This window comes from Hippoglossus stenolepis, chromosome 15 (assembly GCF_022539355.2).
Source record: "Hippoglossus stenolepis isolate QCI-W04-F060 chromosome 15, HSTE1.2, whole genome shotgun sequence".
In the NCBI taxonomy this organism is placed as follows: domain Eukaryota; kingdom Metazoa; phylum Chordata; class Actinopteri; order Pleuronectiformes; family Pleuronectidae; genus Hippoglossus; species Hippoglossus stenolepis.
In genome coordinates this window covers 14801591-14817752 of record NC_061497.1, presented here as the reverse complement: position 1 = coordinate 14817752, position 16162 = coordinate 14801591, and the positions used below count along the sequence as shown (strand labels likewise).

Here is a 16162-nt window from a genome sequence, read left to right as displayed (position 1 = left end):
CAAATTGTGTGATGAATAACTAGAAATAAAAAAAACACAAATACAATACTTTGTTGTCAGTACTCTCACAGTGTTATTTGGATCAACTGGAGCTCATAGATTTATCGGGACATCACAGGAATCGCAGTAAGCCAGAGGTAGGGCATAGGGAAGTTTTACAGCATCATTGAGGTGGGAAGCTTTTATGACATTTTATAGACTCAGGAATGAATCAAACAAAGAATCAACAGCTAAATTGATAATGAAAATACTCGTAAGTTGCTGCACCAAATATTATTTCCTGCCTGAACATACTAAAAGATATTTATGAAGACATATAACTACTGAGAGACATTGTACAAATCAGATACGTTTGCTGTTAGCCGTCATTCAATCCTGATTTTTCTTGGCACTGCACACAGACTGCGCTTCCCTGCATCCAACACAACTTTTGTTTGTAAAAAAAAAACAGTCTCCAGTCTCTGTCAATACTTTTGCTTAATAATGTTGGCAATCTTTGGCTTCACTGGTGCCTGAGACTGGCCCCGTTGCTCACATATAATCAGTTTCGCTGCTGATCATATTTGTATTTCCAGCTCTTCCCTATCTGCTTACACAGCATTACTTATTGCTGGCTTTCATTATCAGGTGTGCAACTAACCGTGGCAGGGAATGAGAAGAGAAAGATTGGCTAGAACAAACACTTGAAATGAACTCTTGAAAGGGGTTTCTGTAAGTATGCCGAGCCTTACTGATACAAAACAATTACCTGTTGGTTTAATACCACGGCATGACAGGGGATATATTAGAATATTATTTGTGTGTATTTGAATGGAATGGCAGAAATAGGGAAAAAGATTGGTCGAGGAATGCAGTATATCATGTGCAAATGGAGAAACTACAAAGCTCAATAACACGGCACAGGGTATTCATTTCCCGTGCTTTCATTTAGACTGGGCTGCCACAGACCTAATGATTAGATGCTTTTTCATATTTCATACTGTATAGGGCCCAAGGCACAAAACTATCCAAGGAAATACCTGCTATTGCAGAAGGAACTTCGCTGTTATTATATGATCAGTTAAGAACGTGAGGGTTAGAGCTGTAGGGCCTAGACAGGCGATAAAGCAACTTCTGTGCTCTGCCTGTTAATTGGCTAAATCAGTAGATTAAAGGTTGGAACAATGTGGCGATGTACTCCATTACGTCAATTACGTGAATCTGCTGTTTTGCATGGAATGCGTCAATGTGTCATACTGTTTACATTCAGCCCCAATTATGCAGGCAATGCTTTAAATAGGACATTAATCCAATGGCTCATTGGATTAAGGATGAACTTCAAATGTTTGGTGAAAGAGATAAATAAAATGTTGCCGTGCACAAGTGTTGGGCGATCTTCTCCCAAGTGCTCGTCTCTCACGGGGGGAGCACGTAGAAACAGCTGTTTATGGCTTGCAGCATTCTCTCTCTCTCTCTCTCTCTCTCTCTCTCTCTCTCTCTCTCCCTCTCTCATTAGCTGTCTACTGTTTGGATTTGGAATCAAAACTTTCATTCAGATCCCCCAAAAAAGAAATTGATGCAAGCAGGGAAAGAAACCAACATGTTAACCAGCTGTAGGATGGGTGCAAAACAAGTTTCTCTACACTCCGAATATGGCCAAATAAAGCAGGTACTAACTTGTACCCATGCCTGTGTGTAATATAGAATAGAGAGAAAGAGAGAGCAAGACGGACATGAGTCTGCACTACAGATCAGTGGATGGCGAAACGGACCCAGAAGCTGAAGTCAAAAAAAGACTCATGGTTAACATTAGCTGAGTATATCACTAGCACAACTCAACCTGTAGCCATTGGCTGCATCCAAATTCCTTGACAACATGCTATTTAAAATCCTGAACAGTATGTGAGATTTTTCAGCACGTCTGAAAGCCTAATATGAAACCAGTATGGGAATTATGCACTTTTCAAAATTGCTCCAAACAATAGTCAACCCTAGTTATGTGTACATTTCTGTCCTTGTCAATAACAATAGTGCTGGTATTTAGGAAGATATGCTTTTTTACCAGTATGAGCCATTATAAGAATACCCTTCATTCTCAATTGTAACACTGCTCTAAAGAATAATACTGATTTATTTAAATGTCTTACTTGCTAAAAGTCATTTCAGTCCTATTATCAAAGATTATTTTTCCTTGTTGTAGCAGGCAGGGTAGCTCATAGCCACTGTCTCTAGCTTTAATGTTGAAAGTAAATTCACCAATAAATTCAAGGTTCAATCTATTATATCCACTGTTCTTCAAGGCAGATAAGACACATCACCTCTCTTTTCATAAATATACCAAACATAAACATCAATAATGTGTATTCTGCTCGATGTCAGCAATTAAAACTCTGAGAGAATATGTTACACTTGATCCTGTGCTTCAATGTGTTTTATAACTCTTATATCGATCCATAACTTTTTGTTGTGTGAGATAAAAGGCAGGATGTTAAAAAAGACTATTCAAAAGCCAAAGTTTCTCTTCATCCATAAAGGTGTCCTTGAGCAACACATTTGAGTTTAAGTGCCTCGGGCTGACTGCTCCTCGTTGCCCTCGGTTCTTTTATCCCCCCGGTAACATATGTGACTGTAACCTTCCCAAAGGGATGGAAATCACATATCCCTCTGAAAAGCTAATCACACTGAGTGTATTATGACAATTTATGGGCAACACAGATCCTCTCCAGCATCGACAGTGGTTTCATCTGTATTCGGATTAAGTCGTGGAGGATATATCTTGCATTCTGCACCAAAATTGTCCACACACTTTTGCAGCTGCACGCGCTTTGTTTTCTGTCTGTCATCCAGGTGAAGCAGAGCAAGAGATGATATGATACCTTGTGTTGAAAAGTAAAACACTGTGTACAAATCAGATATTTGACATGGCCCACTGCACTCCAGATATCGTGTGCTAAAATACAATAGTTCTCACATAAGTAGTTGGGTAAAAAGAAAAGGAAAAAGAGAAAGTTTGGGATAGTAATGAAGGCCACACTAGATTAAATCAAACAAAATAACCAACCGTTATAAAGAGGCCAGGCCTTCCTCACTCCTCAGTATGGCGGACAGCTTGTTGAGCTGTGCCCGTCGGTTAACCAGCTCGGTTGGTGCCCATGTCTCAGGAATGCAGACATACAACTGTTAAACTGAAAGAATATAACGGTAAAATAATCGTGTTGTTGCTTAGCTGTTGACATTAATTAATAATGGTTAATTATGAACATCCCAAAGACAGACATTTGTGTTTACTGGCCTCCAGCTACAAAGAAAAAAACAGAACATTGAGCTGTTGTTTTTAATGGCTCTCAGGAAGGAACACGGCTATGTATGTAATTCCCTTCTCAATAGTCTGGCTTCACATTTAAATGTTTCCCATGACAAGTACCAATTATACCAAAAACCTACTGTATGGCAAACAGTGGAGACTCTCTCTCTCTCTCTCTCTCTCTCTCTCTCTCTCTCTCTCTCTCTCTCTCTCTCTCTCTCTCTCTCTCTCTCTCTCTTATGGTTTAACAAGGGGAAACCATTCTTATTGGATTTTGAAAGTGGCAAGAATTTAGAAAATCCACCCATGACGTTAGGACAAAGCTGCTGGAGAGAGTGGTGTTTTTTTTAGGGTATATGAAAAGCAGATCTATTTTTTCTCGGATGTGGAAGACAAGACAGCACTGGGAAGCTCCACCCAGGGGAGAGTCTGTAGGGTGATAACATTGGCTTTTATGACTAGTTGTCTGGTTGACTGCGTCCTATACTGTTCAGGGACAAGACAGACCCATCCATCTCCATTGGCTTTCATACAGTAGGTGGCTCTATGGATCAGGGAGAGAGCATCAGCCTGAAATGTCAGTGTTATTTGATCGGTTGGCCATTCATAGTTTTTGAGAATGGCTGCTGTTATTGTCTCTCTCTCTCTCTCTCTTGCTGTCCCCCTGCTCTGCATGGGAATTGTGGTGGTGATGAATATGTGCTTTCTTATTTTTTCGCAGTCAAGTCATTTGTCAAACGATCTCTTGAAATTCCATCACCAAACAACATCCCAGCAAGCTGATAATGTGATGGCTTTTTTTTTACTTCAATTTCCTGTTGAGCTTATGTTTTTGAAGATGGCATTGATGCGTTTGCTCGGCGTCGATGGCCATCAATGGTATCCGACCGGTACACCTGTTTATTCCCGAACAAATGATTGATAACCTCTTTATTAGAGATGTTTGCCTGTGATATCTATTATACACCAGATGTTTAGAGCAGAACATATTACAGCTTTCATGGACTGAAGAGGTTCAAATTTGTATTTGTCAAAAAGGAGAATGTATTTGTTGGGAGAAAAGTCTCAGCCTTGGCCTGAAAGCTTTTTGCAAGTCGCCCCACAGTGCAGATGTATTATGAAAATGCAGACTCCTGTAAACTAAAGTTGTTTTCTTTAAATATGTACTAGATCTTTCAGTAGGGTCGGATACAATTCACATTTAAACCAGTTTGGTACTGGTTCTGGTACCGATACCCAATGGTACCTTTTTTGCTCACATTTGTCTGTTCCTAAAACACAAAGAACTAAAACTGCAGCAACTATGGTACGATTTTGGATTTCAAGCTAAAAAAAGTTAATTGGGTTTGAGGAATAAACTCAGTTGTTGTACTTGGTTGCCACTGCATTCCCAGCAGCTATACTAAGTGTTTATTGGCAGTTGAATGATTTAATACCAAACTTGCTTAAAAGTCCAGTGATGAAGCTGAGAGAAAACAGACATGGCACAGGATTCATATATCTCATTAAATGTAGCAACGGAAATGCAGCACATTTTCTACCTGCATTGATATATATGTTCCCACTGTGGGAAGAAGTTCTTTTTTTGTTCTTCCCATGGGTGAAACTCAACCTTGAAGTTTCATAATGTACCAATGATGATGGCTAACCACAACATGAAAGCAATTTCATCCGCCAATGAGATCCTTGAATGGCGGATATCACACTGGCTGTCTGCTACCAGCGAGCCCGGGTGGACACGTGCATGCATGGAGGCCCCTCGGCATCCATCACGATCCAGCCAGAGTTTTTAATAGGAAACAGAACAGCATAATAAATAACACAAGTCAAGCGTATACTGTTACTAATGATCTTTAGATTAGCCATTATGAGGAGCAAAAGTGCTGGGAGTCACTTAATTATTCTCCACAGATGTGTGGGCCATTGTATCACGAAATACAAGTCAGCCAGGAAAGAAGAAAAAAAACAAATAAAAATATAAATACTCTTGTAGAGAAAGCCGTTATGAACGCAGTGTGTGTGTGTGTGTGTAATTTAACATTCCAATAATATGTTCCTGCACATGACTCTGCAGGTTAATTTAAAGCCACGTAGAACGATTCATGTGTGGGCTCCTTCATGCAATTAGTTGATGAAATGTTGTGTACTCATATGAATGCGTGGGGGTCTTTTATATAATGTAGAATAGAGAGGAACATTGTAACTGGGCATGATGAGCGTATAGTGTTTATGACTTTATGATTGCAAATGCAAATCATGTACGTACACTACAGTTCATATGGTGGCAGCTTTGTAGAGTCGACTCATACAGAGTTTGAAGGGATCTACTGTAGATTTGTTTGTGGGTGTGTGAATATGTGAACTGTTGCAAAGTGTACCGCTCACATTGATCATTCAGATTGCCTGTGTGTCGGCGGCGGCTCAGATACGTCTGTCCTCCCCCTTGTGTGCGCCTTTGATTAATGTGGTGGCCTGGCACAGAGATTGTCCCATAACCGCTCACAGTTTTTGTCTCCACTTTAGCCAAAAAGCAGCCATAGCCTCGTGTCCTTCAGCGAGACAATGAACGCCCACTCACCAGAGTGTACGTCACTCTGAATAAGAACATCACCTTATCCCTGAATTCTAAATTGTGCAGGTTTTTCAGAAGAGGCTGTGCTTACATTTGGTTTTGATGAATGCTTCAATATATCTGTGGGAGGAATCAAGGTTTGTGCCGTCTTCGACTAACACAGCCAGCTAGTCACCATATTTCGAGGTGAGACCATGTGTAGGCGTACTTGTTAGATTTAAAAAAGGATGACCGTACATATTAAAGACAGCGTTTGACATTTCCGATATTTACCTCTGCCAAGGAGATCATGTTTTAAATTACGTTTGTGAGTGAGCAGGATTTCACAAAAAAACACTAGAGCCATTGCTACCAAACTTGGTGTAAGGACATGGTATCGGTAAGGGAAGAACCCATTATATTTCGATAAGGATTCAGATCAGGGGGCTGATCCAGGAGTTATTTTCACATTCTTTAACATTGTGAGATAGAGTAGTTTTCCACGTTTTCATTGATTGGTATTGATATAGATGTTTCATATTTATCATCATTTTCATAACACGTTTGCTGTCTGAAAAACCTCTTCAATAGTTAATATTCCTTCATGCCACAGACTGAATGAACCTATAATACATAGATTTATCACTGAAGGTCGAAAATCTTCAACGGGACATCTCTTATACTCCTTATGCTGTTGAATTTGAGAGATAGAATATCCTGGCACACATTTTAAAAAGCTTAACAAGGGTTCAGTGGGTGGAAAGACTATTTGCCTGGTTTCAGGTGTTATCACTGATGACTGTTCCCACAACCAATCATCCATAGCTCTGTAAATAGACTTAAGAATTACATTCTCGTGCCATAAACACACTCACATTGATACCAATGTCTTGGTCATCTGGGAGGGACGTCAGTGGATCCAACACATCACCTCCTACTCATTGGTCGGGGTGGAAAAATAAAAGGCAAACCAGTCTGTTAATGTTAATCCCCCATGTGTCCGTCAACAGCCTTCAGGTCTGTCAACGTGTCTTTGAGCAGTTGAGTCTTTCCTCCTTTCTGGATAATCCTTGAAATATCAATCTCAGTATCGATGAAGCTCTGTCATAGGATGCACTACACAGAGCAAAGTGTCCCACACTCCTTTTGATTGTATCTGTGCACAGTGAGCAGCTCAAGGAGAATGATTTGCAAAGTAAATTTGAGAATTTTGCTCATGAAAATCCCTTGTTAAGCAGAGAGAGGTGTCAAAAGGTTTTGGTACAAAAGGCAGGAGCTGGTAAATAGAACAAAATTTGTTTTAACTCTGACTTTTAAGAAATATTATCACATTGTACAAAAAAAACATTACCAATATAATTACTCCTCCGTACTTGACCTGTCGGTTGTTTCATGCAGTTTGTGCCTGCAGGTATAAAACTGTCTTCTACGCTTGTGCTGTATATTGTTAAGAAGCTAATATTGTGATGCTGAAACAAGATATTGGAAGAATGGCCACCAATGGATGAATATGTGCATTTATAAATCGACATTCTCCTCGGCTATCAGGAGAGAGCTTCTAAAAGAGGATTGAACTCATGATCTGATGTGGTACGGGAGGTTAACAAGGAATAATGAGGCTGATAAGTCAATGCAAACTTTAAACCTTTGGTGTGTTTCAGCAGGACTAGTCTACTGGTGGAAACCTTGGTTACCTCGACTTATTATTATTATTATTATATATCTTTATTATATAATATATCTGTTATAGTGTTCACTGTACATTTCTTATTTAATTTTGATTAAATTTGGTTAGAGTAAATCAGGGTCTGCATTATTTTCCCCCCACAAATCCATCAACAGGTTTCCTCAGTTCACAGCATTGGATACATTTTAACGTTTTGCTAGTGCATGGGAAATATATACATGAATATAGAGTTGAAATAGTCTTTTATTCAGTTACAGTATTGCTCCACATGCCCACAGGTCAATGTATTATCTTCATCTAGTCTTCAATCTAATTTCAGAGTCAAATGTTGCTGCCCTGCATCCCTCTTTTGTTTTTCACATTAATGTCATTTCATAAAGATTTCTTTGGCTCTGTTCAAACTTAAACCTTTTGATCCGTAACATTTGAACTATGTAGCACATGTTGATAACTTTAGAATGCATGCAGCGCGGGCGTAGCATCTCCTTTAGTCCATTTTTAGTTCATATTGTTATTATGCAGTGACATGAGAAAAGGTCACAGAGTGTAGAGTCTAATAAACGACGTAGACGTGAAGACAGCTCTGCAGATATTTGTTATTTTATTCTTGCAGTTCCAGATTCTGTTCAAATGGGCTGCACTGCCGTGTACAGTAAATGAAACTGTCAATATCAAATAGCAGCTAAGTTTCATACCCCCTGATTCCAATTGAACATCGTGGCAATTTTAAACACTGACTCATTCCTCACCTCCGTGAGCGATCTTCCCTCTCATGCTGCTCCTGTTGTCAACTGACGACGAGCAGAGAGAAAAACAATTAACGTCTCTATGCACCCATGGCAGTACTCCAACATACCCTACTTTCATTCTTTTGACAGCGATGGTGTGTTTCTGTAAGGCAAATTAAAACAGAGACGGACGGGAAAGGGAATGGAGAAATCTTGCAGTGACTGTTGGAGAGGAACAGATGAACAAAACACAACGGGCAAAGGGACATGTGAATTTAGAATGAGGAGGTTGCAGACTCTGAGGAGGAGGGGGGTGGGGGGGGAGAGAAAAGGGACGTTATTAAAAGTGTCATATGATTGTGTTGTTTACTCCTGTAGTCCTCTTCTTCCTCCCACTGCTCTCCTCTGAGAGCCCCTACTCTCTGCCAGGGAACCAGAAATGAAAATCTTCATGTGTATTTCTCTATTTTCGATATATTTATGAGTGCATCTACGTGTGGGTGTGTGTGTATTGTTGTTTTTGGATGTGTTTTGTAGTCTTAATATGTGCCATTGTTTTTGTTATATCTAAATATTTATGCATACACTCCATACATGTTCACTGGTGTGTGGGTGCATGTTTCCCGGGCCCTGGATACTCTAGAGACGGTGCATCCACTCTGTACAGTAACTGAAAATAATTTCCTTTCTTTTCTTCCCTTTTTTTTAATCATATTTGATTTGCAGGAGAACATAAATAACCATTATCTGACAGCGGGCGTGAACATTTAATTGCTTATTTAATTTGGCTCTCCAATTCATTAGCGCTGTTATACCAGATTTGCTTTGAGGACACTGGACCCCCCCCCCCCCAAACTGATGGTAAAAACAGTGGCCTGTCAAAATGATAAGGAATATTTAATGAAAGTATGGAACGAAATTGAAACATAGAAGCGGATCCACTCACTGCTTTCAGTTTTGGAACTTTGCCAGCTCTGATGTAGCACGATGCACATAAACATAAGTTATAAGAACAATTTCTTCAGCAAAATGTGTTTAAGTATCACTGAGTACAAGCGGTTATAGTGTTTCTCTCTTATAGCGAGAGTGTGGGTCAGTTCATCATCTTTCTCTCTGTTCACTTTGTGCACAGACATGTAAGCACGACCTATTTTATGCTTTAAAAGCTGCATTATTTAAAACTGTTTACTTTCAAAACTATTTAAAAACATTTTCTATTATTCCTCCATCATTTATGCTGCTGAGAAACACCCATGACCTTGAATAGTGACCTCATTGTACCGATCTTGCCACACAAACAGTTTTGTATTGCACATATAATCCGATTTTGGTTCCATTGTTTTCAATAGAAAGTAAACTTTGTTAGTCTAATTGATTGGATTAAAAGAAAAAAAAGGAAAAGGGGACACGGTGTTCAGCATTCTCCTCCAGTCTGGTTTCCACCATGATGTCCATAATTCAATTAAAAGCTATCTGGGATAACACAATAAAGCCATTGAGATCATTCCCATTGTGTTTTTTGTGGTCCATAATTAACATCCCTATCTCCTGCCGAGCCTGTTCAAAGAGAGTTAAGGGCAAAAGAAGGCCATGGGAACTCCATAAAAATGCTAATCTCAGTCACCTGTTTAATGCAAATCGCTGCGGAGGTGAACTGAAATCCGGTTTGATTTAAACTTCCTCATTAAATTCAGCATTTATTTTTTAAATTTTTTTATGTAATGTAGTTTGTCTTGTTAGGAACAAAATGCTTTCATGTTACACCGCTGAAAAAAAACAGGTGACAAGATTTTCATGACAGCACAGCCATCGAAACGCACATCAAGTCTTGTCTTGTTTTGCTATGATGTGGAGCAAAAACATATTTTATCACCGGTTTATTGTCTGCTCGGATGCTTAAAGGGATAGTTCACCGATATCCAATCACTCAAATCTACTCCCCCCTATGCCGATGGAGGGGTCGGTGGAGTGTGAAGTCCACAAAACACTTCAGGAGTCCCAGGGGTAAACAGCCTTGCAGCCAAACCCAATATAATTGAAGTAACTGGCGAACCACTTATTCAGACGTAATAAAACAACAGACAAAAATACATAACATGCCTCCATACTGCTCCTGTGGTGTCATCCAAGGGTTCGGAAGTCCCGACATTCAAAGCATACACTTTGGCGTATGCTCTGTAACCATTGTCCAAAAACTCAAAGGTGCACTGCAGCTACATGGTGAATCCTATTTGATACTGATTGTGATGAGAGTGTCAATTTTAACCTAAAATCTTAACAAACTGTATTTTTAACAAAATTATCTCAAATCATGGGCAAACTTGTTTCATGCTCGTGTTTCACACAATATCAGAGCAACCGACTCCTCCTGGCACTGCAGTGGAAGTGGTGCTTAAATAAATTAGACATGTTCATGTCAATTATTTGTGCTGTTATGGTTATTGAAAATGTTCGCTGACTTATTCAGTCACTTCTTCAGCAGCTCCTGCAGAAAGAGCTAAATCTGGTCTGTTTCACTCACGTCCAAACTGCAAATTAATTTAGAGAACATGGATAATAAAGCCACTGATGAAAGGAACCTGACAACATGATAATGGCTGTATTTTTTAAAGAGAAGCAGCATGAGACTTCACGCAGCAGCGTCTGCTCTCTTAACGATAAAAGCTCCGTCTGAGCCGTAATAACCTTTTCTCCAAACTGCTCAGATCCTTCATCTCCACTAGTTAGTCGAGAGTTTGCACAAATGACTTTTAACCACACATAAATACTGATGTAACAACAGAAACAATTGTATTACAATTATGTTTGACTCATAGTATAAAAAAGCTTAACTACATATTATACAAATAATCATGAAAAATCCCCACTTCGTCAAAAATCCCAGCTTGAGTGGGAATGATTCGTTTGTTGCCGCTTGCGATGGAGTGAACTGAAATATCATAGTAGAGCAGAGGTGTAGAAATGTGTCATTTGATCATGAAGAAGAGTAATCTTCAGAAAACCTATTTCTCTACAATCATACTTGGCGGGAAGTCTCGTACTTGGCGGGAAGTCTCGTCCATAAAGAGATAAAAAAACTGAGTGGAATTTGAAGATCTACAGGATAATTCAGAATCAACTCATTCTATGTGTTGTTTCTATTACACCCTTTGTCACTTTCTTTCCCTTTATTGCATCTCCATCACTTTCAGACTCATATTGTCCCAACACCATTCATCTCTTTCTGAATCTATAAAGTCTGGCTCCATACTGACATGGCCGCCTGTGTTCCCAGCGGTTCAGAAGGCCACTATGTTGGTGTCCAGCTCCATTTTCTCCATGCCAGGTGGGCCTCAGTGCAGACGGAGAATGGTTTATGACTCACCGCCACTTTCTCCACCCCCCATTCTCCCTCCACAATGCAGCCTTGTGGACAGCTAACGGGGAGGCTTGGGCCTTATGCAAACTTTATGATGGCGGAGATTGTCGTCTTCTGCAATGTGTATAAATGATATGTCGCTCCACACTGCACTTATTCTCACCCTGATTTCTGCTGAATTATTAATAATCAACAGGGTCAGGGTTTGCTTTTAGTGCTCCCCTGTGGTGCGTTGCACGTCTTAGCGCTGCATCTGCACTCATAATATCATCACCACCCAGACGGCTCTCAACGGCAGCTGAACTTCCACGTCGCAAAGTAATGGGCTTGTGAAAAAGTGCACTGTGTGTGTGTGTGTGTGTGTGTGTGTGTGTGTGTGTGTGTGTGTGTGTGTGTGTGAGAGTGCACATGTTTCATTTTAATTTAAATTCTGCATGCATGGTTGTCATTTTAATTGGCTTTTTTATTAAAAGCCATTTGCGTATTTTAAAAAATACGCAACAACAAACATTATTGAAAAGACAGGAAATACAAGCAGGGCAAAGGGAAAGAGAAGGAAAGAGAGGAAATATAGTATAAAGAAAACATTCATTTGTAAATCAATCACCAAATCAAAAATATCTTTAAGATGCCTCCTAGTCTTCAGTTCAACATAAAGCCACTTAATGTATGCTCCTATTGCATATGCTCCTATTGCATATGCTCCTATTATTTTATTATGAAAGAGTCGGCCTCATTTACAACTTGAATATCAAGCACAGGGACATTGTGACTGGATTAATGAGCCAGTATAAACAGGGGCAGTTTAGATGTGTCCGTCAGAACTCTTCAATCTTCCTCAGAACAATGACCACTCTGTAATAAATTCCTCCCTCTGGCCTAATTCATTCCCCGCCTGGCAAGATGAGGTAAAACATCTTTAACCATCCTTTATCCTCATCGTCAGTCATCAGATTAGTGAAACAGACTTTTTTAAATTATGTGCCACTGATGTTGTTTTAATGTGGATTCCTATCTAAACTCTTATCTCCTTTTGCTTGTGTCTACAAAAAGTTGTGCTACATATCATTTGCCAACGCTAAAAAAACTGGAGCCGAAACTGAAATTCTAATTTCACCAACTTTAATGGCAAAAGCCGAATTCCTTCCACATCTTCACCTCATGAAAACAGTTTGAACACATTATATCACAGCTTAGTCAAAACTCGAACATATTTCAGGAAGATATTAAACAGTTTACAAAGTAGATGCAGGATGTTTTTCTAACATCAATACAAGTATATCTGCTCTATTATAGAAATCCCTGTCTTCTTTTCTGACTTGTAAGCTTTGAATATGTGTGCTACTAAGAAAAACAAATTACTGGTAGGCTGATGTTACCTCCAAAATGCAAGAACATGTCTCAGGGATGCAGACAGATCCTTTGTGTGGACTTACATCCCTTTAGTATTTGACCAAGTGTTACTCACTTTGCCGAGTTGTTGTATTTCCAACAATATTTACTTTTTAATATCAGAACCGGTAAAATGAAACACATGCAACATTTGATATTGATGTGTTTTTTGGAAAACAAACTCGGGTCTTTTATGGGCAGCGATGGGTTTTTGTCGAGCGCACACGCAGACGACAGCAAAAACAAGGACGCATTCACACAGAATGTCCATTAAGATAGAGCATGAATATTAGATACATACACTCTATTACACTTTTTCCCTGCATGGCCGTGAGGGATTTCTGGTCTTTGTGTGTGCACGCATCTGTTCCTGTGTGTGTTTGTGTGTCTGTGTGTGGTCCAGAGTCATTTTCTCCATGGCTCCCCTTCATAAGATATTTACATGTCCATCTATTATGGATTTTGATCTGATTGAAGCTGAGTGTTCCCATCTTGGCCGTTCTGTGAACTCGCCACACGAGCACCAGGTTTTAAAAAGAAACCAGTTTCATCCACATTTTGATTTCCCCCAAAAAAACAACAAAGAACGAGCTAAAGCCAAAGTGTGTCATTGTTTTTTTCTTCGTTTGGATAGATGCATAAATGTCTGTACAGCAAACATGAAAACAATCTCAAAAACAACTATTGTATTAAAGCCATTTTCCCCAGGAGTGCTGTGTCCGACATCTCCCTTTAGCGGTTCTAAAATCACTTAAATCATGGCCTCACATGGATTAGTGCTTTTACGATATGGTTGCAACATTCACCTGGCTTCATAAAATAAACACACAGCAGCAAACTAATGCAATGATTTATCGATAAACAAATAATAAATTGTTCCGCCAAGAAGTTTACTGGTGAAGTGGTTGCCAAATAAACCACAGAGCCAGTGGAGAGTGCGCTGGAAATTAACGTTTCCCTGGATACTGCCGCTAATTGTGCCTTTCTGAAAGGGATGAAGGTTATTGCTCCATCGGCTTCTTTGGTTGTAGTTTTGCTGCCAGGGAGGCTGCAGGGGGACGATTCACATTTATGCCCCATTATTGACATTATTGGTCTTTGCCTCTAGGCCAGTGTCAGAGTTTTTTCATAGCGGTGCTTTGCAAGAAGTGGTTGGTGTCGATTGACTCGTTGCAGCATGGCAACTTTAATCCATAGTGGTGGCTCCCCAGTATGCCGATAACAAATAACCTGTAATGTTAATCTTTCTGTCTGTCCGTGTGGGACGCACATAGTTGAGAAGCGCTCATCTCAACGGCTTCACACTTGGCATGTGTGTTGTGTGGCATGTGTAAGGGCCCTAGGAAGTGTTGAATATGTTCAACATTAATACAATTTGAAAAAAACAGCCGTCCACCGCTCTGTAGCAGCCGTGGCTAGGACTACTCAACGTGAATGGTCTGTATTTATAGAGCTTTTCTAGTCCTGATGACCACCCAAACTTCACAGTACAGTTTTACACCATTCATACAGTGCATCTATGGGCAGCACTTTTTTCTATGAGGCGCCATTCGGGGTTTAGTGTCTTGCCCAAGGAATGCAGATGGTGAAGACTGGGATCGAACCACCGACCGGTTGGAGGACAAACACTCTACCCCTCAGCCACAGCCGCCCAACGTGAGGGTAGCATTCAACGGGTTCAGGGTTCTGCCTACTGAGTCAAGCTTCAGTGAACTTTGATTAAACAGGCTCCATGTGCAGCAGCGGGGGTGCAGCTTCAGGGTCCTGTGGACTGAATCGCTCTTTACTTTCCGAGGCTCAATTACTCCGGGTCACTTTTGCAGTTTCAGAAAAAAAATCTGCAAGCAGCATCACCACAGGCCAAACACACATAGCAAACAGGCAGGCCTAGAACGGGCACTGCGTGGGTCTCTACCATATGCAAATATTATCCTCACCATCCCAAAACCTGTTGTCACATGCCAGCACGATCATATAATCACGTTGTTGATGTAATGGATTCACAGGTGTGTGTTTGTAGACTTCTATAACAATGGCTCTAAACGCTGCCCAGCCAATCATAATCAGGGACCAGAACTATCCGTTTTATCGTCTTCATTTGATGCTGCCGCCCGTTTGAGCTCAGTCGCACTCCTGTGTGCCGTTTTAAGTCAGCAACAAACAACGCCCTCGGTGTGTCAGCCGTATTCCAGCCTTCAAATTGAACTGCTAAATCTAAATCCTACTTAGATTCATAGAATACCCACATCTCGAGGCAAGAGGCGTATTGCTGGACTCCTGTAAACACACTGTCTGTTCCAACAAGCCCTAAATCCCTAATCCTCAGCACATTGGGCCGGATCCACCTCGCTCTCTGTCTCTGTTCACCTCTCTCCCTTTTCATATTTCCCTTTTTTTCACTCTCTCGCTCTCAAACACTCGTTCCCCAATCACTCATCTTTTTTCTCTCAACACGTTATGCCTCACACTCACACAGACACACACGCACACACACATACATACACACATACACACGCACTGACCGCTCAGTAGTGGTCCCTCAGATGCTTGGCGTCCATTCATTCCACCAGCTGCCCTCCAGTCACCCGCCCCCACCCCGTCGCGCTTTCTCTCTCCAACCCTTTCTCTCTCTTTGCCCTCCAATCCTCCCCTCTGTTCCTCCCTTCTCTCACACCCTCCCGCTTCTTTTCTGTCACCCTCTTCTCGCCGCCTCTAATTCTCATCCACCTTTTTCCACCTCTCGACTGTGTCCTTCCTCTCACATCCCCGCTCTCTGTTGCCTCTTTGATCTCCTCATCGTCCCTCAGAAAATATATTTCAGTATATTTATTCATTAGGTTAGTCAGTCCATCTCTTTATTTGGGAATGCAGTAATATTACACTTTGGAGTTAAGTCACTGGACTAAAACCAGGAGTACTGATTAAAACAGTATAAACCTGTACATGGTAGGCCCAAAAATATGACAACTTATTCAAAGGGTCATACAAAATATTTATCAAATGGGTTTGTGTGAAAAAACTTTAAGCAAAACTGTGAGGATTTACTGTTATAAATCTAAAATGTCAATTGGGTATCTCTAGTCAACCTAACACCACACTTCATGTCTTTGGACTGTGGGGGGGAGCCGGAGTACCTTGAGAAAAACCCACACAGACACTGGGA

The 16162-nt window shown here is 40.5% G+C and overlaps 1 protein-coding gene across 1 annotated transcript in view; it reads left to right on the top strand.

The window, feature by feature from the left end:
• Positions 1-16162, top strand: part of LOC124854890 (follistatin-related protein 4-like) — an 84353-nt gene that overhangs the window by 52356 nt on the left and 15835 nt on the right. The gene's annotated exons all lie outside the window — the stretch shown is intronic.